The sequence below is a fragment of the Hemiscyllium ocellatum genome, chromosome 18 (assembly GCF_020745735.1).
Source record: "Hemiscyllium ocellatum isolate sHemOce1 chromosome 18, sHemOce1.pat.X.cur, whole genome shotgun sequence".
NCBI lineage: Eukaryota > Metazoa > Chordata > Chondrichthyes > Orectolobiformes > Hemiscylliidae > Hemiscyllium > Hemiscyllium ocellatum.
The window spans coordinates 22,130,521-22,157,405 of NC_083418.1; the positions used below are offsets into that span (position 1 = coordinate 22,130,521).

At 41.0% G+C, this 26,885-nt stretch overlaps 1 protein-coding gene across 1 annotated transcript in view; it reads right to left on the minus strand.

Annotated features, from left to right (window-relative positions):
- The window catches only part of LOC132824364 (activating molecule in BECN1-regulated autophagy protein 1-like), a 446,197-nt gene that overhangs the window by 12,809 nt on the left and 406,503 nt on the right, over positions 1-26,885 (minus strand). The window lies entirely within an intron of this gene.

The following is a 26,885-nucleotide window of genomic DNA, read 5'->3' on the forward strand; positions in this document are numbered from 1 at the left end:
TTTCAATGAAAATTTGGGAGTTCAATACAGAAGGCTTGTCTCAGGTCACATCCAACCTGCAGAACAAATGCAGAGTTCACGAGGGCATCATGGATGACTGAGAAGCTGATGGTGTACTGACCTCTCTGGTTTTGATCACTGAACTGTTCCAGTCCGTTTCCCTCCTTTGATCATACAACAAACTAAGGGTTACTCACAGTCACTCAGTTTAATTTAAAAATGTTTTCTATTTTTAAGTTGTTACTTTTAAACACAAAAAGATGCAATCTATTTAAATGAATTTGCAATTTATGTTGTTCTAATTGATCATGGTTGTCACTTCAGCAATGGTTTTACACTCTGCCCTTATAGAAAACGTCTTGACTTTCTTTTGGTTCATTCTAGCTCTGACCTAATTAGTACAACACTGTGCCAGATCTATGCAGCTTTCTTACAAAAATATGCATATGTTATGGATATAGCCTAAACCCTCCCTATAGCCCAAACCCTCCAACTATGGCAACATTCTTGTAAATCTTTTCTGAACACTTTCAAGTTTCACAACATCTTTCTTGTAGCAGGGGAGACTGGAACATAAGATAAAGAACTGTCCTTCTCCTCACCAGCCCATCCACCAGGACCTCCAGGCCCCTGCCAGCGAACCAGGGAACTAACCTCCCTTTCTCAGCCATGTCCTCTGTAATAACACTCAAGCAGCAGACCTTGGAGTGCAGTCCCTGCTTGCAGCATTGGAAGTGATTTGCAGCTTGAGGTTTAAATATGGCGCCTGCACCATGAACACCCGAGACCCCAACAGTGGCGAGAGCCTCAACCTCTGCAAACGTATCATTGAACAAAGAGACCTTGGAGTGCAGGTTCATAGCTCCTTGAAAGTGGAGTCACAAGTAGATAGGATAGTGAAGAAGGCACTTGGTATGCCTTCTTTTATTGGTCAGAGTATTGAGTACAGGAATTGGGAGGCCATGTTGCAGCTGTACAGGCCATTTGTTAGGCCATAGTTGGAATATTGTATATCGGAAAGATGCGAAACTTGAAAGGGTTCAAAAAAGATTTACAAGGATGTTGCCAGGGTTGGAGGATTTGAACTATAGGGAGAGGCTGAACAGGCTGGGGCTGTTTTCCCTGAAGTGTCAGAGGCTGAGGGGTGACCTTATAGAGATTTACAAAATTATGAGGGGCATGTATAAGATAAATAGATAAAGTCTTTTCCCTGGGATGGGGGAGTGCAGAACTAGAGGGCATAGGTTACGGTGAGAGGGGAAAGATATAAAAGGGACGTAAGTGGCAACATTTTCACGCAGAGGGTGCACGGAATGAGCTGCCAGAGGAAGTGGTGGAGGCTGGTACAATTGCAACATTTAAAAGACATTTGGATGGCTATATGAATAGGAAGGGTTTGGAGGGATATGAGCCAGGAGCTGACAGGTGGGACTAGCTTGGGTTGGGATATCTGATCAGCATGGATGAGTTGGACCGAAGAGTCTGTTTCTGTACTGTACAACTCTATGACTCTATAACTCTAAGAACTGGTGTGTAATTAATGATGGAGCAGCGAAGATTGAGTGACAAAGTGTCTTCATGAGCCATGGTGGGAAATCTTCCATGGAATTCATCAAAAATGCCACTTAGCCAAAAGGAAATGGGCAATTAGCTCAACATTTCATAGGGTACTCTTGGCACTTCCTATAAATATCACTAAGAGGAAAATCATTCCTATTATATACTTCTCTTGGTATGCTAAAGAAAGTAACAACAAACAAAGCTAATGAAATCCATTCTCATTAATTGGCAATGATGTTATTACTTAATTTTACCATTCAGTTTCACCATTAAAATTATCTATAGTGCAAACAAAGTTTTCCTTGCTATCCTGGTGTGTTTTTTTCCATTGATGCATGATTTGCATATACAACAGATTTCCTGTTCGCCATTTGGCTTTGTTCTGAGTCTGTAAGTTTATGGACATCATAATCTCAATGACTTGAGGGAATTTTTCACTCAGCTTGACTTCAGCTGAATGGTTTGTTTATAGGTTGCAAAATCTATGTACTCTTATGTAAATAACCCACAGTGGAAATGTCAATCAGATGTTTTTCACATATTGTACTTTTCCCAAAATACAACACACTAGCTCTTAAGACAACAACAAAATAAAATCCAGTTTCTTTTTCTTTTTAACATGCCATTTCAAAATAAAATTTTCTCAGACTCATATAAGGCATCACCGCAGAATTCAGTCCTCTTTTTCACTTCAACCATTAACCAGTTCACTTCTGAATATTTCCATTGCACCCCCATCCTCATCCCTCTGAGTTAGTGAATTCCATACTACAATAACTTGTTACATTAATAAAAGCCCCACATGTCACCTTTAGTTTTTTTGCATTGGTTTGCTAATGCCCTTTAGGGATAGAAACTGTCATCCTTACCTGGGCTGGCCTACATAAGACTTCAGACCTACAGCAATGTAGTCGGACTCTTAACTGGATATAAATGCTGGCCTAACCAGTGATGCCCTCATCCCGTGATGGAATAATAAAAGCTCTTAAAAATGGTTAGCAACCCTTCTGCCATTGGGAAAATATAAAAGAACCTTACTTACAGTCTCCTCATCTGTATGATATGTTTTTGCAACATGCCTACCAATGTTTCCTGCCATCTATGGGTGGAATTTAATAGCTCTCTGTGGGAGCAGACTAGAAGGTAACTAGAAGTAGGGGTTAAATGGGTTTGAAATATCATTGAGAATAGATGGGTTGTCAGCATCTCTTCAGCAATAAAATTAACATGAATAAATCTGATATATTACAGTGTTCCTGTGAACGAACAGTCAGCCATTCCCCATTTGTGTTGTTAAATATGTAAGAATCATATTTAGGAACATAGCAACTGGACTAGGCCATTCAGCTCCCTGACCCTGTTCAACCATTCAATGAGATTATGGTTGATCTGTGGCCTAACCCTTAATACCTATGCTTAACAAAAGAATCTCAGATTTAAAATTAACAAGTGATCCAACATCCTTTGCCATTTGTGGAAGATATTTTCAAACATCTGGAATGAAAATCACTACTGTATGGAAACAGGCCCTTTGGCCCAACAAGTCCACACCAACCCTCCGAAGAATATCCCACCCAAACCCATTCCCCTACATTTACCTCTGAGTTATGCACCGAACCGATACATCCCTGAACACTACGGGCAATTTAGCATGGCCAATTCACCTAACCTGCATATCTTGTGATTGTGGGAAGAAACCACAGACATGAGGAGAATGTGCAAAATCCACACAGACAGTTGTCCAAGGTGGGAATCGAACCTGGGTCCCTGGAGTTATGAGGCAGCAGTGCTGTGCACTGAGCCACCATGCCACCCCTTTGTAGCTACCATCCTTTGGATGTAGAAGTGCTTTCTAACATATTTCCTAAATAGTCTGGCCTATTTGATGTTGTGCCATAACCATTTAGAGTTGTAGACACATGCAGCACAGAAGAGGTCCTTCAGCCCATCAAGTCTACACCAACCTATTGACACTAATGCTTGATTAAAGCTAATGCTAGCTCTCTGCCGAAGAATTGGATAGAAGCCTGAATCCATAATATTGTTTTATATTCAGTTGATACTTCAAAAACTTTTAAAATACCTCTAGCTCTTCTCCCCACCTATCAGATTAGATATGCTGAGCATATTGAGCTGTTGGTAAGGATCTAAAACTGTCAGTAAACAATACAACTGCCACATTCTCGTCCTCAGGCTAAAGCATATCCTCTGCACCAGCAGCTGCCCATTGAAAACTGACCTGCATCAGCAACTTACCACGCAAGAAACATAATCGGGGAATGGTTACAGCAGCGTGAGATTCAGTCTAAAGCTGCTCTCAGCAAGAACAACCTTATTAAGTCCCCCTCTCCTTACTTTCCCCATAGTTCTGTAACTTTCGTCTTTTCAGACTTTCATCCCACTTGTATTTTGAAAATGCTGGCTCGTTCTCTCTCCACCCCACTCTCAGGTAGTGTATTGTGGATTCTAATCACTGATTGCACAAGACAAACTAAAAACTGCGGATGCTGTAAATCAGAGACAAAAATAGAAATTGCTGGAAAAGCTCACCAGGTCTGGCGGCATCTGTAGAGAGAAATCAGAGTTAATTTTTTGGGTTGAGGGACCCTTTTTCAGAACTCTGATTTCTCCATACAGATGCTGAGCTTTTCCAGCAATTTCTAATTTTGGTCACTAAGCACAGTTGACTGGGCAGCTAGTTTGTGATGCAGAATAAAACGAACATCACAAGTTCAATTCCTGCACCAGCCAAGGTCACCATGAAGAACTCTCTTTCCCAACCTCTCCAGTTACCTGAGGCGTGCTGATACTCTGGTTAAAGCACCACCAGTTGTCTCTCTCTAATGAGAGTGTATACCTCCAGGACTATGACAACCTGCATGAGAAAAGTCTTTCCTTCATGTTGTTGTTGGTTATTTTGCCAAACACTTTATATAACGGCTTCTCTCTAACTTTAGACTCTTCATAAATTTGAACACATCAGTCAAAGCTTCTCTGAGCCTCCTCTCTCGAAAGCAAACAGTTTGAACTTGGCCAATCTATGCATGTCACTGAAATTGCTCACCCTTGCAACCATCTTCATTAGTCTTTTGTGGGCCTTCTCTAAAGCCTCCAGAACTTTTTTAAGGCATGGTGTCCAGGATTAGATACAATACTTCAGTCAGGTATGCCTACAATGTATGATAATTCTCTTTCATTTGTACTCTTACCTTTACCAATAAACCTTATCATTCCATTTGCCTTTTAACCATTTTCTGGGGTTAAAATCCTTGCCCTTCTTTTTCAATAAATGAATCGTAAATTATGCTCCTTTATCAGATGCCTCACATTTTAGTGACTCACTATGGTAGGATTATTCTCATTATCACTATCCTGCAATATTGACATTATGGATATGTAAGATTGTCAAGTATACCAGTGAGATGTTATTTAGTTTCCCTGCTGTAATGGTTACATAACCTGGGAGTGCTGTCCACTGCATGACACTCAGAGATAGATTCTACTCTCATCCGCTTATTTCTTAAGAAGTTGTCGTAAGAAAAAAACTCTAAGCCTTGAAAGCATTTTTACATTATTAATAAATGAAATATTGAGGATGAAAAAAAAAGTGTGAACTGGATCCAGAGCCTGGATGAACTTAAGTCTGTTCTCATTTGCTTTTGTTCGAACGATATAATGTTGAGCCAATTACAAGCTCAGGTTTAAGATAACCAGAGAGAATTCAGAGCTGATCTTGATGCTAAGCAAATGTATTGGAACTGTCATGAAACAGAAATTGCTGGAGAAACTCAGCAAGTCTGGCAGCATCTCTGGAGAGAAAACAGTTAACATTTCGAGACCAGTGACTCGGTACATTCCCAGAAAATCAAAGGTAGGGCTAATGTGAAAGACTTGCATTTATTTAGCACCATTCTCGATGTCAGAAAGTCTTTGCAGCCACACTGCTTTTGTAGTGTGGTCATTGTTGTTCAAGGGGATACAGGACAGCCCATTTGTGCACTGCAAGCTCTCACAAACAGCTATAGAATAACAGAATAAGTTGTTTCAGCAATGTTGATTGAGGTATTGAACATGATTAAAAACTGTTATGAAGTCAATGTTTTTTGCCTTTCACTCACCAGAAAAAAAATTAAAAGAAACATTATTTTTAGCAATGTTAAAGTTCTGTGTTACCCAATCAATTACTTGATAAATATTTACTGGAATAATGGAGCAAGTTCCATGCCTTTCTATGAAATAATGCTATAGGGCCTTTTATATGCATCTGAGAAAGGAAGCATCTCCTGTGTGAGGTAGTACCATTGACTCTTTCAGCAACACTCTGTCAGTCTAGCTTCTTGTAACTTGAAGCCTTAACCTTCTGACTCAGAGGCAAGAGTACTGTCCACTGAGCCATAGTTAACTATTCACGATTCTGGCATGGAAACCCAATACAAAGAAGTGGTCAAGCTCTTTTAACACATGGCTAACTGCAATAGCCAACTTTAATGTTTGGTTGCGAGAAATGTGCCTAAGACAACAAAATGACAGAAACAATGGCTATCTATAGCTAACTGATGCTGCATTGCAGAGAGGTAAAGGTCTGCCCAGTAGATTTTTTAAAAATTCCTTTACAATTTGTTCTTGATATATGCTGTCCAATGGCAAGATCATCATTATTGCTTATCCCTAGTAATGCTTGAGCAAGTGATAGTGAGTTTGCTTCTTGATCAGCTGGTGGCTCAGTGCTGCCTCACAGTCCAGGGTCCCACGTCCTTGGGCGACTGTCTGAGGGGAGTTTGCGCGTTCACCCCATATGCGTGTAGTTTTCCTCTGGATGCTCCAGCTTCCTCCCACAATCCAAACTTGTGCAGGTCAGGTGGATTGGCCATGAGAAATTGACCATAGTGTCCAAGGATGTGCAGGTTATGTGGATTAGCCATGGGAAATGCAGGGCTACAGGGATATTGTGGCAGGAGTGGGGAATGTTCTTCAGAGGGTCAGTGTGGACTCAATGGGTCGAATGGCCTGTTTCCACACTGTCGTGGTTCCACAATTCTTGGACCACAGGAAAATATTGCAACAGTGCTGTTATGTAGAGAATTCAAAAGACTAGGGCTGAGCGATGATAAGGAAATCCTGATATGGGTCTAATATGTCTAAGGAAGGACAGTGAGTGGCACTGGCAAGGACCTTGGAGGTTAATCCAAGTGATGGTCATAACTGGGTTATAATGAATCTTAATGATGTGTTTTTTTAAACACGAGCCAAAAACAAATTGAAAATACCATTAGCAGAAGGTATTCTTGTCCCTCTTATATCCAAGGATACTGCTCACAGTTCACCTACACAAAACAAGGGGTTTGGAGTGTGAACTCTTATATTCTACCCAGAAGCTAGAAAGCATAATATATTTTGAAAGCTTCTCCAATATGATTTGACATTGGCATTAACCAGTTGACCATTAGCAATACCGTGATATCTGCTGCAATTCTCTTAACTACACTTTTAAAGTATTAGAGTAGACATCTATTTTCACCCTGGAGAAAAACATGCTCCAATACCAACATATATATATTATCCTGTTAGTTTCCTCTAAAACCCTCTGGGCTTCAGTTGAAAGTCTACTTTATGTCTGGACATTAAAGCTGGTGAACACTGAGTGTAGCGATCAGTGAAATTGCTGAACAAAGGGAAACAAAGACATTCAAACAATGAAAAACTCAAAACAGATGCGTACCATCCTGAGGCTGCTGTTAGATACATATTCTGCTGAAGCTCAGCAAATCCTAAATTGACAGGCGGTGTAGTGATGGGATGGTTCAGAAAGCCAGAAATTATATAGCTTTGATACTCTACAACAGGTCCAGTGCAGTGAGCTGTTAACATCAGAAACCCAAATGGGCCCATTGCTCAAAGACAATCTTACGGATGCCCAATTACAGCAGTTTGGTTTTCGGTATCCCCTCAAACATATACCAAGGACACAGAGAAATTCTTAATTCCTCCTTTTACTTCCTTTCTTTGGAACAGTATGGAGTTCTTAACGTCACTATGGACATCAGGAGATAAACAGTGCCTGCCTGAAACACCTATATTTTCCACTTGGATTAAAACTGATTAGATTTGCCAGCTACCAAGTATAGTTACCCTGAAACTATGGAATAAGCTAATTAGCTCTTTGTTGCCAATGGCAGAGCAACATGAGGGATTTGACTGGATTCTGGATAATCCAAAATGGAGGATGGGAGAAACTTGTGGCTGTAAGAACTACTCCCTTTTTGTTCTTTTCAGTGCTGGAGCTGACTTCCTTGAATTCTTAGAGCAGAAATTACTGTTTTATAAGCTGTTGACAATTATAACATTTAAAAGGTGTTTGGATGGGTACATGATGAGGAAGGGTTTAGAGGCATTTAGGTGAAATGCTGACAAATGGGACTAGATTAGTTTAGGATGCCTGGTCAGCATGGAAGAGTTGGACTGAGAGGTGTGTTTCCATGCTGTACAGCTCTATGACTGGTCTATGCCTGTACTTATTTCAAATGTTTGTATGAATCAATGTACAGAGCTATTTAATTTAGGTTATTAGGAAATTTTCCGCAATCCTACAAATCAGTGTTACGGGATGCTGAATGAGTGTGACCAGTGGCCTGACCACTTGATCCAATAGGAAATTCACACAAAAAAAACTCCATCACCTAAAGAATGGTAAGAACACGGAACTGGCTACAAGAGAGTGATTGAAACAAATAGTTTTAATGCATATAAGGGGAAGCTATAAGAAACATATGAGGATGAAGGGAATAGATGGTTACAATGGTTGAATTCATTTCTGTAGGAGTGAGACACTCCACCTGGGGAGAAAGACTTAGGAGGCAGACAGGATTCAGGCACGTAATGGACTTTAATTTAAGCAAAAATCAGTTAATGCAGGGAGAGGGCCAAAGGATCTTCCCTGAATCTGGCTTTGATGTGAAAACGCAATCATTCCATTAATCTTCAGCTCAGATCAGAAGAGAGCTCAATGACACACTGACTTTACAGTAAAACGCAGTATTTTCATGCATTGTGTTACAGTGATCAGACACAATGTGGTTACTGTATCCTTCCTTTCCTTTCTGTGTGACCGATCCTGTAAAAACCTGATCAATGGTAGACATTCTTACAGACAACCCTAGGTTCTCTTAGTTTTTTTATGATGTTTAACAATTATTGTAATCCTTAGGCCTTGGGATCTTTCTGTGTTGCATTCCAAAGTTACTGGCTATTCTCTCTCTGATCATGTTCTTCATTGCTTATCTGTAAGGACTGCTTGAATTCTATTGTCCATTGTACTTGCTATCTCATCAAATTTCATTATCTCTTTTTATATGAAAAGAAAGTTGATTCTATTATAAAAACTCATCATATTAATAATAATTATAGTTTTTATAACTATTTCCATGGTTAACATTTTTTAGCTAATCAGATGAAATATGCTAGGCATTTCTTTAATGTTTTATACGTATGTTGAAATCTCTCTCTATGATTATTTAACAAATCTTTAACTAGAACTTATTAACACTGTAAACTGTTTCAAAGAGGCAGCTAATTTCTGCAACAAAACTTTAGCTGCTGTTTTTATGGCTGAACACATCCATTCCGTAATGAGACTAGAATTAATTACTTGTACTTTAGTGATTTTTGAAGTTTTTTATGAGTTACAATTTCATTACTTGCTCTATGTTTGTTACAAATCTTCCAAATGTTCTTCTTTGATTCTCCTTCTCAATGTCTTTGTATCCTTTGGAAATCTTGTCGATCAGATAAGGTTTTCTTTTGCCTAGAAATAACCCCCTTCTTAAAGTCGCTTTTTTTTTAAATGCTGAAGTAGGCTTTTTAAATTTTGGCCATTTTGTGTCACTTAAAAATAGGCAATTTCTGGTATTAAGACGGGCTCTAATGCAATGAGGGGTACGTTGTGTTCCAAGAGATCAATTGTTTTAGGGATTCTCTAGTCCGAGGTACAGACAGATGTTTCTGTGGTCATCAGTGAAAAATCAGAATGGTGTGTTGCTGGCGCCAGGATCAAGGATGTCTCAGAGAGCGTACAGAATGTTCTCAAGGTGGAGAGGGGCCAGCAAGAGGTCATTGTCCACATTGGAACCAATGACATAGGAAGGGAAAGGGTTGAGATTCGGAAGGGAGATTACAGGGAGTTAGGCAGGCTCTTGAGAGTAGTAATATCTGAAATACTCCTGGTGCTACGAGCTAGTGAGGGTAGGAATAGGAGGATAGAGCAGATGAATGCATGGCTGAGAAGCTGGTGTATGGGGGAAGGATTCACACTTTTGGATCATTGGAATTTTTTTTGGATAGAAGTGACCTGTACAAGAAGGATGGATTACACCTAAATTGGAATTGGACTAATATATTGGCAGGGAGATTTGCTAGAGTTGCTCGGGAGGATTTAAACTACTGGGGTGGGACCCGGTGGGACCCAGGGAAATAGTGAGGAAAGAGATCAATCTGAGACCGGTACAGTTGAGAACAGAAGCAAGTCAAACAGTCAGGGCAGGCAGGGACAAAGCAGAGAACAAGGTAGGACTGATAAGGTTAACTGCATTTATTTCAATGCAAGGAACCTAACAGGGAAGGCAGATGAACTCAGGGCATGGTTAGGAAAATGCGACTGGGATATCATAGCAATTACAGAAATGTGCTCAGGGATGGACAGGACTGGCAGCTTAATGTTCTAGGATACAAATGCTACAGGAAGGAAAGAAAGGGAGGACAGAGAGGAGGAGGAGTGGCGTTTTTGATAAGGGATAACATTACAGCTGTACTGAGGGAGGATATTCCTGGAAATACATCCAGGGAAGTTATTTGGGTGAAACTGAGAAATAAGAAAGGGATGATCACCTTACTGGGATTGTAATATAGACCCCCAAATAGTCAGACGGAAATTGAGGAACAAATTTGTAAGGAGACCTTAGTTAACTGTAAGAATAATGGGGTGGTCATGTTAGGGAATTTTAACTTTCCAACCATAGACTGGGACTGCCACAGTGTTAAGGGTTTAGATGGAGAGGAATGTTAAGTGTGTGCAAGAAAATTTTCTGATTCAGTATGTGGATGCATCTGCTAGAGAAGGTACAAAACTTGACCAACTCTTGGGAAATAAGGCAGGGCAGGTTTGACTAGGATGTGAGCATAAGAGGTATAGTTAGTAAGTTTGCAGATGACACCAAAATTGTAGGTGTAGTGGACAGTGATAAAGGTTACCTCAGAGTACAACGGGATCTTGATCAGATGGGCCATTTGCTGAGAAGTGGCAGATGGATTTTAATTTAGATAAATGTGAGGTACTGCATTTTGGGAAAGCAAATCTTAGCAGGATTTATACACCTAATGGTAACATCCTTGGGAATATTGCTACAAAGAGACCTTGGAGTGCAGATTCATAGCTCCTTGAAAGTGGAGTCGCAGATAGTTAAGATAGTGAAGGTGGCATTTGATATGCTTTCCTTTATTGGTCAGAGCATTGAGTACAGGAGTTGCGGCTTACAGGACATTGTTTCGGCCACTGTTGGAATATTGCGTGCAATTCTGGTCTCCTTCCGATCGGAAAGATGTTGTGAAACTTGAAAGGGTTCAGAAAAGATTTACAAGGATGTTGCAAGGGTTGGATGGTTTGAGCTATAAGGAGGGGCTGAACAGGCTGGGGCTGTTTTCCCTGGAGCGTTGGAGGCTGAGGGGTGACCTTATAGAGGTTTACAAAATCATGAGGGACATGGATAAGATAAATAGACAAAGTCTTTTCCTTGGGGTGGGGGAATTCAGAACTAGAGGACATAGGTTTAGGGTGAAAGGGGAAAGATATAAAAGAGACCTAAGAGGCAACCTTTTCATGCAAAGGGTTATACGTGTATGGAATGAGCTGCCAGAGGAATTGGTGGAGGCTGGTACAATTACAACATTTGAAAGGCATTTGGATGGATATATGAATAGGAAGGGTTTGGAGGGATATGGGCCAGGTGCTGGCAGGTGGGACTAGATTGGGTTGGGATATCTGGTCGGCATGGACGGGTTGGACCGAAAGGTCTGTTTCCGTGCTGTAAACATCTCTATGTTTCTATGACTCAATCAGGCTTATCTTTAAATTCTGGCCATTTTGTGTCTCTTAAATATAGGAGCAGTTCCAACAGTCTCGAATGGTGAAGGAACATCAGCGTGGCCAGTCTATGCCAATATAAAATTATATGCGGCTGAAATTCTGAGAAGAATAATTCCTTAGACAGTCAGCCAGATAAAAGAACTGGAGAGTCAAACAAGTAGCTCAGGGCCACCTAACTGATGAAAAATGTCCAAAGCTTACAGGATCTCAACCTTGTGACTAATGTGGTTCAATCTTAAATGTAAGACTGTACAGTTTTTGTCACCACCACAGATGGTGGTTCATGATTACAGTTCTAATATGCAATGTATCCAGCTCTTATTGCCATGCAGAACCTAGAGTATCTTCACTTTTATCACAGTCACTTACAATAGGTCTGTGCTACAATCCTGCTTATACATGGACCTTTCAGGTGTGCTCTTGTACCCAGTTTAAATAGTAGTCTCTTTTCATTCATTGCTAACAGTTGAAGCTGCTTTCTTTGTTTGTTTTACACTTGCGTTGTTGGAGCTTACAGTATAATCATGGATTGAATTTCATTGGTTCAGATTCAAGGAGGCAATCAGTCGGGAAACAGTTTGTGCAGAATGAGTAGAAAATGCATTAAGAAAGTAAAATTGAACTTTCATATAAGGGATTTTTAAATATCTTAATGTTACAAAGAATACAGAATTAAACAATCATGAGGAAGGAAAATCCTTTCAGATGTTTAAGACTGTTGCCAGGTATTTCCTCTGACATATTTTTTCATGAAAGCAAATACAAATGTTTGAAATATTCAGCAGTGCATCAAACATTTCTGGACAAGAATTCAAGTTTTGGTTGTGCTTAATACTGAAGGCTTTTCTTTCTACGTAAAGGGAGGAAAAAAGACTTGTGTATTTTCAATTATAGCTATTTAATAGTTGCTTCTGAAGAGAGATATTTTGCTTATTCAATTAGATATTGGCTGTTGTGGCAAATAGGTGTCTGTACTGGTAAGCCTGTACTGGTAATGATCTGCGTGGAGTTTGAAGCTAACATGAGTGTCATTTACAGTAGATGTTAAGTGTGATGTACAGGAGCTTGCACTGTTCATTGCTAATAGTTGTAGCTGCAGATGTTAAAACTGAACTTCCTTTACTTCACAGCTCAGGTTTGGATTTGTAATGCACACATGTTAGAGATTTTGCACTCCTCCTTGGAGTTATATGGTGCATGACCCCCTGTTCTTCTAAGAGGGCCTCTACTAAGAGAGAGACTCCACAAATCAGTGTGCTTTTGTACAGAAAACCCTTCTGAGATAACACTGTCATCTTGTAGATCACACAGGAACCACAATGTGCATGATCATTCAGAGTATGTTGGCGGTAGAGCGACCAGTCCCTGATTCTTATGTCAGTTTCTGAACCCAAAAAAATGCCATTCAGTTCTAAATTCGCATACTCCATTTTGAACCAATCCAGATTTCACAAGTTGTCCAAAGTTTGGTACTGATCTTTTTATGGGTGATGTAGAGAGCTAAATTGAGGGTATCACTTGATTTCTAGGAGGAGATAAAAGAACTGACGTTTCGAGTCTAACTGACCCTTTGTCAAAGCTTTGACAGAGGGTCAGTTAGACTTGAAATGTCAGCTCTTTTCACTGCTCACAGATGCTGCCAGACCTGCTGAGACTTTCCAGCATTTTCTCTTTTGGTTTCAGATTCCAGCATCCGCAGTAATTTGCTTTTATCACCTGATTTCTAGCCTGCTAGTTTCACATGACTTTCCCTCATGCAGATGAAAAGGCTAACATTGTAAGCACTTGCCTAGATTTTCAAATGTCACATTTCATCTGCATGTGCTCACTCAAATATACCATGTCTGTCTTCTTTCTGTAGGACTGCCATTGACAGAACAGGAAAAGACACTGACAGAGTCCCACAGTATCTTGGCTCACATTGCGCTGATAGAAGAGAGTGTCTTGGTGTGCCAGCCCGTTCAAATCAGCCTATGGCTTGAAAATGTTTCCCACTGTCAACTAGTAGAAGTGAGAGTTAATAATGGTCCAGCAAGGACAACAAACACCTTAGTCAACAGCAGGATTTTAGCTAGCAGAATCTCAGCAGGCTTGGCACTCTATCTCAGCTTGAAAGAGTCATCCTGGGGGATCCAAGATGGCAGCGACCCAGCAAGTCTGAGTCTATAGTGCTCCTCCCAAGGCTTGGGTAAAGTGGGTCACCCACCCCCACCACACTCACCAAATCATTTATAATAGCTGTTTAATTGAATTAGTTACTTAGTATTAAATTTAAACAATCTAATATTTAGTGAAAATGACTAAAGGGAAGGGAGCCCGCAGTTCTCAGCAAGCAGGAACCCCTCCCCCACCCTCTCCAGCTGCAGTTGAGGCGTCCACAGCTGCCCCGGGGGGACTTACCTACAGTAACAAGCCTTGTGGAAATGATCTCCAAACTGGATGCGAAGATTGATGCTTTTATCCAAGAATTCCGAAATCGATGGGACTCACTCTCGACCGCGCTGCAGAAGCACGACCGAGACATCCAGGAAATCGAGCACCAAGTCGGAGGGGCAGAGTTAAAGGCCACGACCTCCGAAACTACAGCACAATCAGCCGTGGATCGGTCCAGACTCTCGAACAGCGAGTCTGGACCTTAGAGAATTACATTGACGATCTCAATAATCGAGCTCGTCGAAAAAATATTCGTTTGCTGGGCCTTCCCGAACGGGAAGAGGAAGGCCAGCTTACAGCATTCCTCGAACAGTGGCTTCCACAGCTGTTAAATCTGGAGGCTGGATCAGGCCAGGTAAGGGTGGAATGGGCCTACCGGGTCGCAATACGCGGGCCCGGCTCGAACCAGCGCCCACGCCTGGTCCTGTTCCGGCTGCAGAGATATAAGGAGAGGCACGTACTCCTAGAAGCTTCTAGAAATCTTGGAAAAGACCCCCAAGTTATGATCTATAAAGGATCCAAGATCATGTTATTCCAGGACTTTTCCCCAGCTCTGGTCCGAAAGAGGAAGGTATTCGACGAGGCGAAGAAGCGTTTAAGGGACTTAAATATTCACTTCTCCTTAGGCTACTCAGCGATGCTACGCTTTAACATTGAAGGATCCGTGTATAACTTCGGATCGCCAGAAAAGGCTAAGGAATTCTTGGACTCTCTTAGATAAACTGTAAGAGATAATGGATGTTGGTTTTCCTTTCCCCCCACTCTGGTTTATATCCCCCCCTTTTTTTCTTTTTTTTACCTTACTGTTTAATATTATCATGGGGGGTGGGGAGACGGATTTGATTTTCTTCCCCCCCCCCTTGGGGTTGTTTTCTTTTATTATTTTATGTATATATGTGGGTATGTATGTATATGTGTGTATGTTTATGCATATATATATTATATATATATATGTGTATGTATGTATGTGTATAAAGCTGGGGGGTTTGGTTAGTGTTGGTGGGGAGAGGTGGTTACCTTATTCTATTTTACCTCTGTCTTTAGGAGCGGGGTTGTTTCTCCCTTGTTATTTTGTATTATTATATTTAATTGTTATTTGTTGAGGTTATAATTTTATAGTTATATGTTTATATATGTTATTAACATTACCAAACATATCTAGGTGTTGGTATGGGTGGGGGTAGGGTGCTCACTGTTAACTCTAGCTTTGTATTATATCTGAATTCTCATTTTATTGAGGAGCGCCTGGGTCAAGGGTGGGGCATTGGTTGGGAGAGGATATGATGGACTTTTGGAAAGGAAGTGACACCCCCGGGAACAAGGGGGAAAATCTCCACTTAAATACGTTTTATTTTTTATTATTATTTAGAAATAGTTTTTTATTATACTGTTGTGAGTGTATTAGAGAGCCTTTATTTTTGTAAATTTTATATGCCCTATGCTCGGGATGTTCTGGATAGGGTTTCTCCTCCCGGGGGGTCTCGGATTTGCCCGGATGATTATGGTTGATCAGTCGGTTAAGTGGTGCACCTGGAATGTCAAGGGGAGTAATTCGCCAGTCAAAAGGAAGAAAATATTATCAAATCTTAAGCAAGAAAGAGTTGATATAACTCACCTGCTGGAACACTTGAAATTATGACAGGGTGGATTTGATCAGGCCTTTTTTTCTTCTTTTAGCTCAAAAAGCAGGGGAGTTGTTATTCTTGTTTGGAAGAATTTCCCTTTCAAAATCCTAAATCAGATAAAAGATGAATCTGGACGATATATTTTGATTAAAGCCCTAATAAATGGAGAGGAATATGGGATTTTAAATTTGTACTGCCCCCCGTCACACCCCTTTAAATTTATAATGAAAGCCTTTTCAAAATTGATGGCTTTTGGTGCCCGTCATACAATTATAGGGGGAGACTTTAATTGTATTATGGATCCGGAAATAGATAGGATTCCCAAGAGTGCTGCAGGAGTATCACCCAGATCTAGACAATTGGTGGATCTGAACAAAGAATTAGGATTAGTAGATATATGGAGATGTCTTCATCCACAGGGCAGAGATTTTTCTTTCTACTCCAATCCACATAAATGTCATACCAGAATTGATATGTTTTTTGCCCGCTCGATTTTTAAAAATTCCATATCATCCTGTAAAATAGGTAGTATAGCAATTTCCGACCACGCTGCTGTATATATGGAAACTAAGGCGAGGAACAATGGGACATCCCCTCAGTATTGGCGTATGGACCCCTTCCTGATGAAAGATAGTAAATTTGTAAAGTACTTCTCTCAAGAATTTAAAACTTTTTTAGAAATTAATTCAGGTATGGCTAGCAACCCATCAATGATGTGGGAGACCATCAAAGCTTACACGAGAGGTTTGATCATCTCCTACTCAGCGACCCAGAAAAAATTAAAGGGAGAACAACACAGTCTGCTCGAAGCTCGCTTTAAAGCGGCTGAAACAGCATACGCTGATAGACCTTCTATTATCAAATTACAAAGGATTACGGCTCTTAGGACAGCTCTAAACACTACGCTTACTCAAACGGCTAAGAGGGAAATATTGTTTGCAAAACAAAGGTTATATGAATATGGCGACAAACCGGGTAGATACTTAGCATTTCTTGCAAAGAGAAAAAAGGCCTCTCAGACTATTACGTCTATCAAGGAAAGTACGGGTATTTTGACTCATGATCATAAAATGATTAATGCGATCTTTAGAGAATTTTAATTCTGAGTTATATAAATCGCAGGATTGTGAAGATAGGACTAGGAGGATGCAGTCATTTTTTAAAAATTTGACCTTTCCGGGCCTAACTCTGGAACAGGTATTGGTCCTAAATGCTCCTTTAACAGTCCAAGAAATACTTGATGCAATTAGGCAACTTCAGAGCAGTAAGGCACCAGGCCCAGATTCAGGTTTTCAAGCTGAATCCTATAAAGAATTTACAGAAATATTGGCTGGTCCACTTATGGACATGTATAACTATGCATATAGTCAGGGCTGTCTCCCGCCTTCGCTGAAAGAGGCAAATATCTCTCTTATCCTTAAAAAAGGAAAAGATCCAGAAGATTGTACGTCATATAGACCAATATCCTTGCTAATTGTAGATTTTAAAATCCTTTCTAAAACGTTAGCATTGAGACTAGAAAGGGTACTGCCATATTTTATAAGGGAGGATCAGACGGGGTTTATTAAGGGCCGTAGATCATCCAGTAAAAAATGAGGTCTGCAGATGCTGGAGATCACAGCTGCAAATGTGTTGCTGGTCAAAGCACAGCAGGTTAGGCAGCATCTCAGGAATAGAGAATTCGACGTTTCGAGCATAAGCCCTGATGAAGGGCTTATGCTCGAAACGTCGAATTCTCTATTCCTGAGATGCTGCCTAACCTGCTGTGCTTTGACCAGCAACACATTTGCAGCGTAGATCATCCAATAATATTAGAAGGGTTTTGAATATGATTCAAGCCTGCCATCAGGGAAAGATACCAGGAGTAGTAGTCTCATTAGATACGGAAAAGGCATTTGATAGGGTTGAATGGTCATATTTGTTTTACACATTGGAAAGGTGTTTACCAAATGGGTCTCAACACTGTATAGTGATCCCAAAGCAGTTGTGGTTACCAATGGATTAGGTTCGGATAGCTTCAGTGTGGATAGGGGCTGCCGTCAGGGATGTCCTCTCTCGCCATTGCTATTTACGCTAATAATTGAGCCACTAGCAGAAGCTGTACGGGCTGATCCTAATATAACGGCCCCGAGGATTGGCACAGGTAAACATAAAATCAACCTTTATGCAGATGATGTTCTTTTATTCCTCAGTAATCCTCTGATGTCCGTACCTCACCTAATTCAAGTTATTAATTCATTTAGCACATTCTCAGGCTATAAAATTAATTTTTCAAACTCGGAGGCTATGCCAATGGGTGGCCTTGCTATGATACCCCACTTAGTGGATGGATCCCTTTTTCCCTTTCGTTGGTTCCTGGAGGGCTTTTTATACTTAGGTATTTTTATTACTCCAGTATTTGGTCACTTATACAAGGCTAATTTTGTGCATTTACTGGAGAGGATAAGGCAGGACCTCCAGCGATGGGGAGACCTTCCAATTTCCTGGTTAGGTAGAATAGCACTAATTAAAATGAATGTCCTGCCCCTTCTCCTATATCCTATGAGAATGCTTCCGGTGATGCTGCCGAGGGTGGCTGTATGTAAATTAAATGGCTGGCTGGGTTCCTTTATCTGGAATCATAGACAGCCCCTCATTAAGCTGAAGAAGCTACAGCTTCCATAGGCAAGGGAAGGATTGGATTTCCCAGATTTCAGAAAATATCAGTTAAGTTCCCTATTAAGTTACATAGCTGATTGGGTCTTGTCTGATCCACAATCAATCTGGTTGGATATCGAGGCCTCTCAAGTAAAATACCCACTTATTAACCTTTTATTTTCAGACAAGAGGAAAATCATTACAAATCACTATAAAAACCCTATAATACTAAACACAATTAAGGCCTGGAATATAATGTGACAAAATGAGGGTAATTCACATAAAACATCCCCCTATGCTCTGATAGTGGGAGCATGGGGATTTCAACTGGGGTTTACAGATGCCACTTTTAAACTCTGGAGATCCAGGGGTATCTCATGTCTAGGGGACCTATTTAAAGATGGGGTCCTGATGTCTTTTGAACAGCTGCATCAGAAATTCGGATTACCTAATGGAGACCTCTTTCGATACTTCCAAATTCGAGATTATATACAAAAGAAGACTACGTTATTAGATAGTCTTTATAAATCAGATAGAGAATGTAGTGTCCTACGACCAGTGGGGGTATCCTCCATCAGTACTATTTATCATTTACTACATGATGGAATATCAGGAGATATGGATAATCTGCTTAAAACATGGGATCAGGATTTGGGGCAAGAAATCTCTATAGAAACATGGAATGATATTTGGGAAAACACTAGAAGAATTACTATCTGTAACAGAACCCAGGCTATCCAGTTGAAGATACTTCATAGGGCCCATATAGCACCGGCTCGATTGGCAAAATTTAAGGCAGGAGCATCTCCAATGTGTCCCAAATGTAAAATAGAGGTGGGCACTCTTGTACATTGCCTATGGACCTGTCATAAGATCCGTAGATATTGGATTAAAGTAGCAAGTACCCTGACAGAAATTTTAGGAACGGAAATTAAAGTGGACCCTGTTTCTCTCCTTTTGGGCTTTTCGAACTTTCCCTCCCTGGACATGTATGGGAAGAGACTATTTTCTATTCTCTCTTTCTGTGCAAGGAAAAATATTTTGGTGAACTGGGTGGCTGAGGGCTCCCCTGGAATTTCAAATTGGCACAGATTAATTATGGAATGTATTCCCCTTGACTTCCTCACAAATATGGTGCACCGAAAGACCGCATTATTTTATAAAATATGGCAGCCCTTCTTGAATTACATAAATACAGATATTTCGGCCATCCTAACAAGGGCTTTTATTTAATTGAGATTATAAACCTGGCTGGTCCGGGGCCCCTTAGGAGAGGAATCCCGCACGAATACGGGTTTTATTACATTTGATATTAACACATTCTAAGCATGTAAGAGACTTAAATATACACTCTGGTTAGTTGTAGGTTAGATTAGTAGACAGTTGAGTTTTGGTTTTTTTTCTTTTTCGGTATTTTTTCTTTTCTTTTGGCTATTGTATATTTGATTTAATTGTATATCAATGTTTGTATTTGAGAGCTTTGTTTATTTTTGTAAACTTGTAAAAATGTTAAATTTCTAATAAAAATATCTATAATAATAAAAAAAGAGTCATCCTGGACTTGAAATGTTAACTCTGTTTTTCTCTCTCCACAGATGCTACCAGACTTGCTGAGTTTCCCCAGCCATTTCTATGTTTGTTTCAGATCTCCAGCAATTGCAATCTTTTGAGTTTATCCCACTGTGTATGTATTACCTCATTGAGGCTTAAACATTGAGAAAGAGACAGAGGAGGAGGTTGGCTTGGCGTTAAATCAGGGAAGAAAATGAAATCAAGTGAAAGCGATTGGATTAAAAGAGATAAAAACTGGAAAAGTACTAATGTTTCAAAAGTGTAAGTTTCAAATTCTTTTAAGATTTAGGATTCAGGATGATATTCAGTGTTTTATTTGTTTTCCCCTTCAGCTAGAAGAGAAAATTGCCATAACATGAATCCTTGGTAAGACGTTGTTGACTATGATCCCAAATCTCAAGACTGAGCCTGTGTCTGGCTACTGGTTTCAATGATTTTTTCAGACCTGAGCTTGTGGAGTTGGGTTGGTGCCAGTGCATTACCTGCTACTGAGATGGTATTGGGGATGGGGTGGGTGGGCAGGGGGAGTGGTTTGGCAGATGTCAGGTATCGGGAGGGATGGGTAGACAGACGGATGAATGAATAGAGATGGAGGGAGGGATGGATAAACAGATGGATGTGTGTGATGACATGTATGAGAATGGGTTACTGCAGGCCCTTCTCACACTGGGGAGGGGACATGATCTGGTAGCCGGTGACATGCCTTTGATTAGGCACAGACCAAGCTGATCTTTCCCAGCAGAGCCTGACCAACTATCTTAAATCCCGCTTGCCATCGGGACAATCCATGTTCTGTTGAGACTGCGGGCTAGTGGTGTGCAACATTAATTCCAAATATTAAAAGCTCTAAATATTTTCCACTTAACAAAACTAACTGGAGCATCAGGAACCACAAAGACAACTTTCTGATGATTGCCCTGTCATTGCAGCTTACAAACCCGGGTGTCTTGATCTCCATATTGCTGCCTTAAGTGAGACACAATGTGCAGGACAGGAAGCCATTAGAAACAGCAAGGTGGTGGGTGTAATATCTCCACAGAGGCTGGTATGCTATCACCAAGTCACCCTTTATTTACACAGGGGAGTCCTTCAAACTGATCCAGTTTATTCAAAGCTAGCTCTCACACTGAAGAGAATGTCTGACATTCCTGTTTATATCTGTCAGCCAGGGCTCCCTGCTTGGATCAGATTAACAGCCCCAATCAAGGAACTCACATTCATCTCGGTTCACTTGGCTGACTGTGTTATAATCACTACAGTGGATATATCTTTTTCTGGAAAGGCCTTCCAGAAGAGGAGGCTGGGCTTTATCACCGAAGAGAGTTGCCTGGCATCTCAGTGATACCCCTGTGGGCTGAGTAAGCACCTCATGACTGTCAGGGAAGAATCCATATGCGACTCCCTCCTGTCAACTCCTTCAATTAACTCAGAAGGGATTCTATACCGGCCTTCAGCAATTCCAAGCCTAAGATGCAAATGCAGAAACCTGATCCTCGTTGGAATTTTAAATGTCAGAGTTGGGAAGGACACAAATCTCTGGAAGACTGTAATTGTGGAAGGAGTGAGGAAAACAAAGCCAATAGGGTCCTTCTGCCAATGAACACATCCTTGTCATAATCAAATAAGAGAAGCACTCTTCATGGCAATGCTCACAGTTCAAACACAGGTCATTACTCAACTAGCTCATTAAATATCATTCCTCAACAGCCTGTTCCAATGAGTGTTAGCACGAGTCAGACTTGAGCAAACTTGACAAAAAAGACTTTCTTCAGCTAAAAAACAAATAGAACTCCATGTGCTTGCAATCCATGCTGGTGCAAACTGCTAAAATGATAGAGGGCATCGAAAGATTCAAGAAGACAAGACAAGATGGGAGTCGAGATGGGAAGAAATTACTTCCGCAGAACAGAAACAGAACCTTATATCTCCCAGAGCAGTCATTTTTGTGGATCATTAGAAAGAGACTTCTGCAGACTCTTTAGACTTGGCTTCAGACATTAACGTGCATGAGGTCAAAATTGAGGCTTTGCTGTGCCAGGAACCTAAATAGATCAGACGGCATCCCATCAATGACTGAATGGGATTTAGTGCAAGTTAGAATATGGGCCACAAAGTCTTAATTGAGCTCAAGGTCATGTGAAGGCAATATTGAAGGCTGAGCAAAAGAGCTTTGCAATACATGTCACAAAGATATGGAAGAGGTTTTAGCAGCAGATGGGCTGTGCTTGGGATATTATGGTAGTGGAAGTAGTCAGCCCTCATACAGGTGCAGACTGGTGTCTGGAAGCTCACGTAGGGCTCAGTTAGGATTGCATTTGCTTGAACCCTAGACAGTTGCCAGACAGCCTGTTTGCTCCTAAATTCATTACAAACACAAACACACATACACTTTCCTTGATAGTGATCAGACATGGGAAATACTTTATACACAATTAACTCATTGTATATAGGAATATAGGACTTCGAACAGGAGAATGCCAATCAGCCTGTTCCATCATTCAATAAATTCATGGCTCATCTGTTGGTGAGTTCAACTCCAGTTATTTGGTCAGTGCTATCTGTTGCATCATACCTATAAATCTGAGAAAACCAGGAGAATTTTAATCACAAATTGCAAATCATTATTTATAAAATCAGCATATGAAGTGCTGGAAAGTGGGACTAACATAGATTCCATGTAGTTCTGGCATTCAGACTTGATGGGCCACAGAGCCTTTTCTGTACTGTGTGATTCTATGAATTGTCCCTTCCATTGAAAAATGATATGGAGACCCTTCACTGTTCATAGTGACTCCTTGTCTATGAAATTTCCCTGAAACTCCAGTAGGTGGGGTTCTAATAGGAGTTCCAGTGTAAATCTGATCACTAATCTGTAACTGTCTATTGTAATAATAACTCCATGTGCGAGATCATTCTTTCCAAATAGGTCACTTAACAAGGGAACAGAAAGAGATTTGATCTATTATTAAGGAGATCAGGAAGAGATAGGTTAAAGCTGGAACTTCCAAGAATAAAATTGCAATTGCTCACGGTAAAGTGTATTAGAGTTTGGTACTTATATACATTAATGCTGGATAAGTTGTTAATTTTAAAACGGATGGATTTTTGTTATCCCCAAATATTAGGGATCATGGCAAATATAGGCATAAAGGCATTAGGTCACGGATCAATCATGTTTTCCTTAAAATGGTAGAACAGGTCTAAGGTCTTAAATGAACTAGCTTTGTTCCAGTCTTCCATTTAGAATGGTGAAAATCAAAAATGGAACTAGTATGGGTTACAGTGAGAGAGAGTTCAGTATAGTAGGATTGTTTACAATGGGAGAGAGTTTGGTACAGTGTGAATGTTTACATTATGAATGAGTTTGGTACAGTGGGATTGTTTACAATGGGAGAGGGATGGGAAAAGTGGGATTGTTTACAATGGGAGGGGGTTCGGTACAGTGGGATTGTTTATAATGGGAGGGGATTCGGTACAGTGGGATTATTTACAATGGGAGGGGGTTCGGTACAGTGGGATTGTTTACATTGGGAGGAGGTTCGGTACAGTGGGATTGTTTATAATGGGAGGGGGTTTGGTACAGTGGGATTGTTTACAATGGGAGGGGGTTTGGTACAGTGGGATTGTTTATAATGGGAGGGGGTTGGGTACATGGGATTGTTTATAATGGGAGGGGGTTCGGTACAGTGGGATTGTTTACAATGGGAGGGGGTTCGGTGCAGTGGGATTGTTTACAATGGGACAGGGTTGAGTACAATGGGATTGTTTACAATGGGAAGGGGTTTGGTACAGTGGGATTGTTTACAATGGGAGGGGGTTTGGTACAGTGGGATTGTTTACAATGGGAGGGGGTTCGGTACAGTGGGATTGTCTACAATGGGAGGGGGTTCGGTACAGTGGGATTGTTTATAATGCGAGGAGGTTGGGTACATGGGATTGTTTATAATGGGAGGGGGTTCGGTACAGTGGGATTGTTTACAATGGGAGGGGGTTCGGTGCAGTGGGATTGTTTACAATGGGACAGGGTTGAGTACAGTGGGATTGTTTACAATGGGAAGGGGTTTGGTACAGTGGGGTTGTTTACAATGGGAGGGGGTTCGGTACAGTGGGATTGTTTACAATGGGAGAGGGTTTGGTACAGTGGGATTGTTTACAATGGGACGGGATTCGGTACAGTGTGATTGTTTATAATGGGAGGGGGTTCGGTACAGTGGGATTGTTTACAATGGGAGGGGGTTCGGTACAGTGGGGTTGTTTACAATGGGAGGGGGTTCGGTACAGTGGGATTGTTTACAATGGGACAGGGTTTGGTACAGTGGGATTGTTTACAACGGGAGAGGGTTTGGTACAGTGGGATTGTTTATAATGGGAGGGGGTTTGGTACAGTGGGATTGTTTACAACGGGAGAGGGTTTGGTACAGTGGGATTGTTTATAATGGGAGGGGGTTTGGTACAGTGGGATTGTTTATAATGGGAGGAGTTTCGTTACAGTGGGATTGTTTATAATGGGAGGAGTTTCGTTACAGTGGGATTGTTTACAATGGGAGGGGGTTCGGTACAGTGGGATTGTTTACAATGGGAGGGGGTTCGGTCCAGTGGGATCGTTTATAATGGGAGGAGGTTCGGTACAGTGGGATTGTTTACAATGGGAGAGGGTTTGGTACAGTGGGAATGTTTACAATGGGAGTGGTTCGGTACAGTGGGATTGTTTACAACGGGAGAGGGTTTGGTACAGTGTGATTGTTTACAATGGGAGGGGGTTCGGTACAGTGGGATTGTTTACAATGGGAGGGGGTTCGGTACAGTGGGATTGTTTATAATGGGAGAGGGTTTGGTACAGTGGGAATGTTTATAATGGGAGTGGTTCGGTACAGTGGGATTGTTTACAATGGGACAGGGTTTGGTACAGTGGGATTGTTTATAATGGGAGGGGGTTCGGTACAGTGGGATTGTTTATAATGGGAGGAGGTTCGGTACAGTGGGATTGTTTACAATGGGAGAGGGTTTGGTACAGTGGGAATGTTCACAATGGGAGTGGTTCGGTACAGTGGGATTGTTTACAACGGGAGAGGGTTCGGTACAGTGTGATTGTTTACAATGGGAGGGGGTTCGGTACAGTGGGATTGTTTACAATGGGAGGGGGTTCGGCACAGTGGGATTGTTTACAACGGGACAGGGTTTGGTACAGTGGGATTGTTTACAATGGGACAGGGTTTGGTACAGTGGGGTTGTTTATAATGGGAGGGGGTTGGGTACAGTGGGATTGTTTTCAATGGGACAGGGTTTGGTACAGTGGGATTGTTTACAATGGCAGCGGTTTGGCACAGTGGAATGGAGGGTTGTATGTTGGCAACTGTGCATAATACAATGTGAGTGAATGGATGATTGTTTAATCTATTGGAATTTATCTTGATCTCAGCTGAAACATATTTTTAATCATTAGGCTTCACATTTAATGTCGATATTAATCCAGAAAAATATTTGCATATGGTTAAATTGTTGCATGAATCTCTCAGTTTCATGATATCATCATTAATCATGCCCTGGTTGCATCTTAACTTACTCAGTGTGTTATGAATTTCTGCTGTGGATCTTCACGTGATTGAATAGACCGGTTCTTGGCCCTCTGATCCTGTGGCACATGGGGCAGCATTTCAGATGGTGTAATGGTTTCTTTTCGTTACCATTGTCTCCATGTCTTTCAGACTAGAATCGTAATGCAACATGATGGACAGGTCACTGTCTGCTTGAATTAAAGCGAGTGCCTCCCAGTTAATCTTATCAATGCTGCTAGGTTTCAATGGTAGATGAAGACAGTTATAGAATTGTAGAGCCCTAACAGCATGGAAGCAGCCCATTTGGCCCATCAATTCCATGCCAACCTACCAGAGAACATCCCACCTAGACCCATCGCCCCTATCCCTACAGCCTCGTATTTCCCACAGCTAATCCATCTCACCTACACATCTCTGGACACTCTGGGACAATTTAGCATGGCCAATCCACCTAACCCACACACCTTTGGACTGTGGGAAGAAACCGGAGCACACGGAGGAAATCCTTGCAGACACGGTGAGAACACACAAACTCCACCTGAGGGTGGAATTGAACCGGGAACCCTGGCGCTGTGAGGCAGCAGTGCTAACCACTGAGCCACTGTGTTGTCATCTCACATTCAGATACAAAGATGCCTGGCAAATACACAGGAGTAACTTAATGATCATCATTTGAGTTAGTTATTTGTGACATGAGTCTAATAGGTGACCTTGCATCTAACTTCCTGCTTACATAACTCTTGTTGATCTGAAGTTATGTTACTTTATTGCAAATAGGGATCAACATGCCCACAGTAGAGCAAATATTAATAGAAATGATACACTAAAGATGCTAATTTTCAGATTTGCAGCTGCAGTAAGATTACCAATTGATATGTTTTGCAATGTTAAATATGTAAATATTTGTGTGTTTGGCTTGATGGTGAAACTATGTATCAGTGAAAATTATTTAAAATGTGACACCATCTCAGTCAAGAGCATTTCAGTCTGTAAACTTCCCATAAGCAGCAGTTTTTTTTTAATGTAATTTATAGAATCTTCTTCACAGAACCACAATATTGTTACAACACAGGAAGGAGCCAATCAGCCCACTGTGTCTACACTGGATTGCGCTCATATAGACAGTTCCCATCTCAACTGAAGTTATTGGCATTGCAAACCTTTCCATTGCTTTATTGCTCAACTAACATTCACGCTAAACATGTGATTTTTAAAATTGCAATTGATACAAGCATATCATCTGGCAAACGTGCCACATTTAAATGAAAGGAAATCCTCAATTTGTTGCCAGGTTTTGGAGCTATTTTTGCTGTTCCTTCTGCCTTCTGAGTTTCCTTACCTTGTGTTACCCATCATCAACTGTTCATC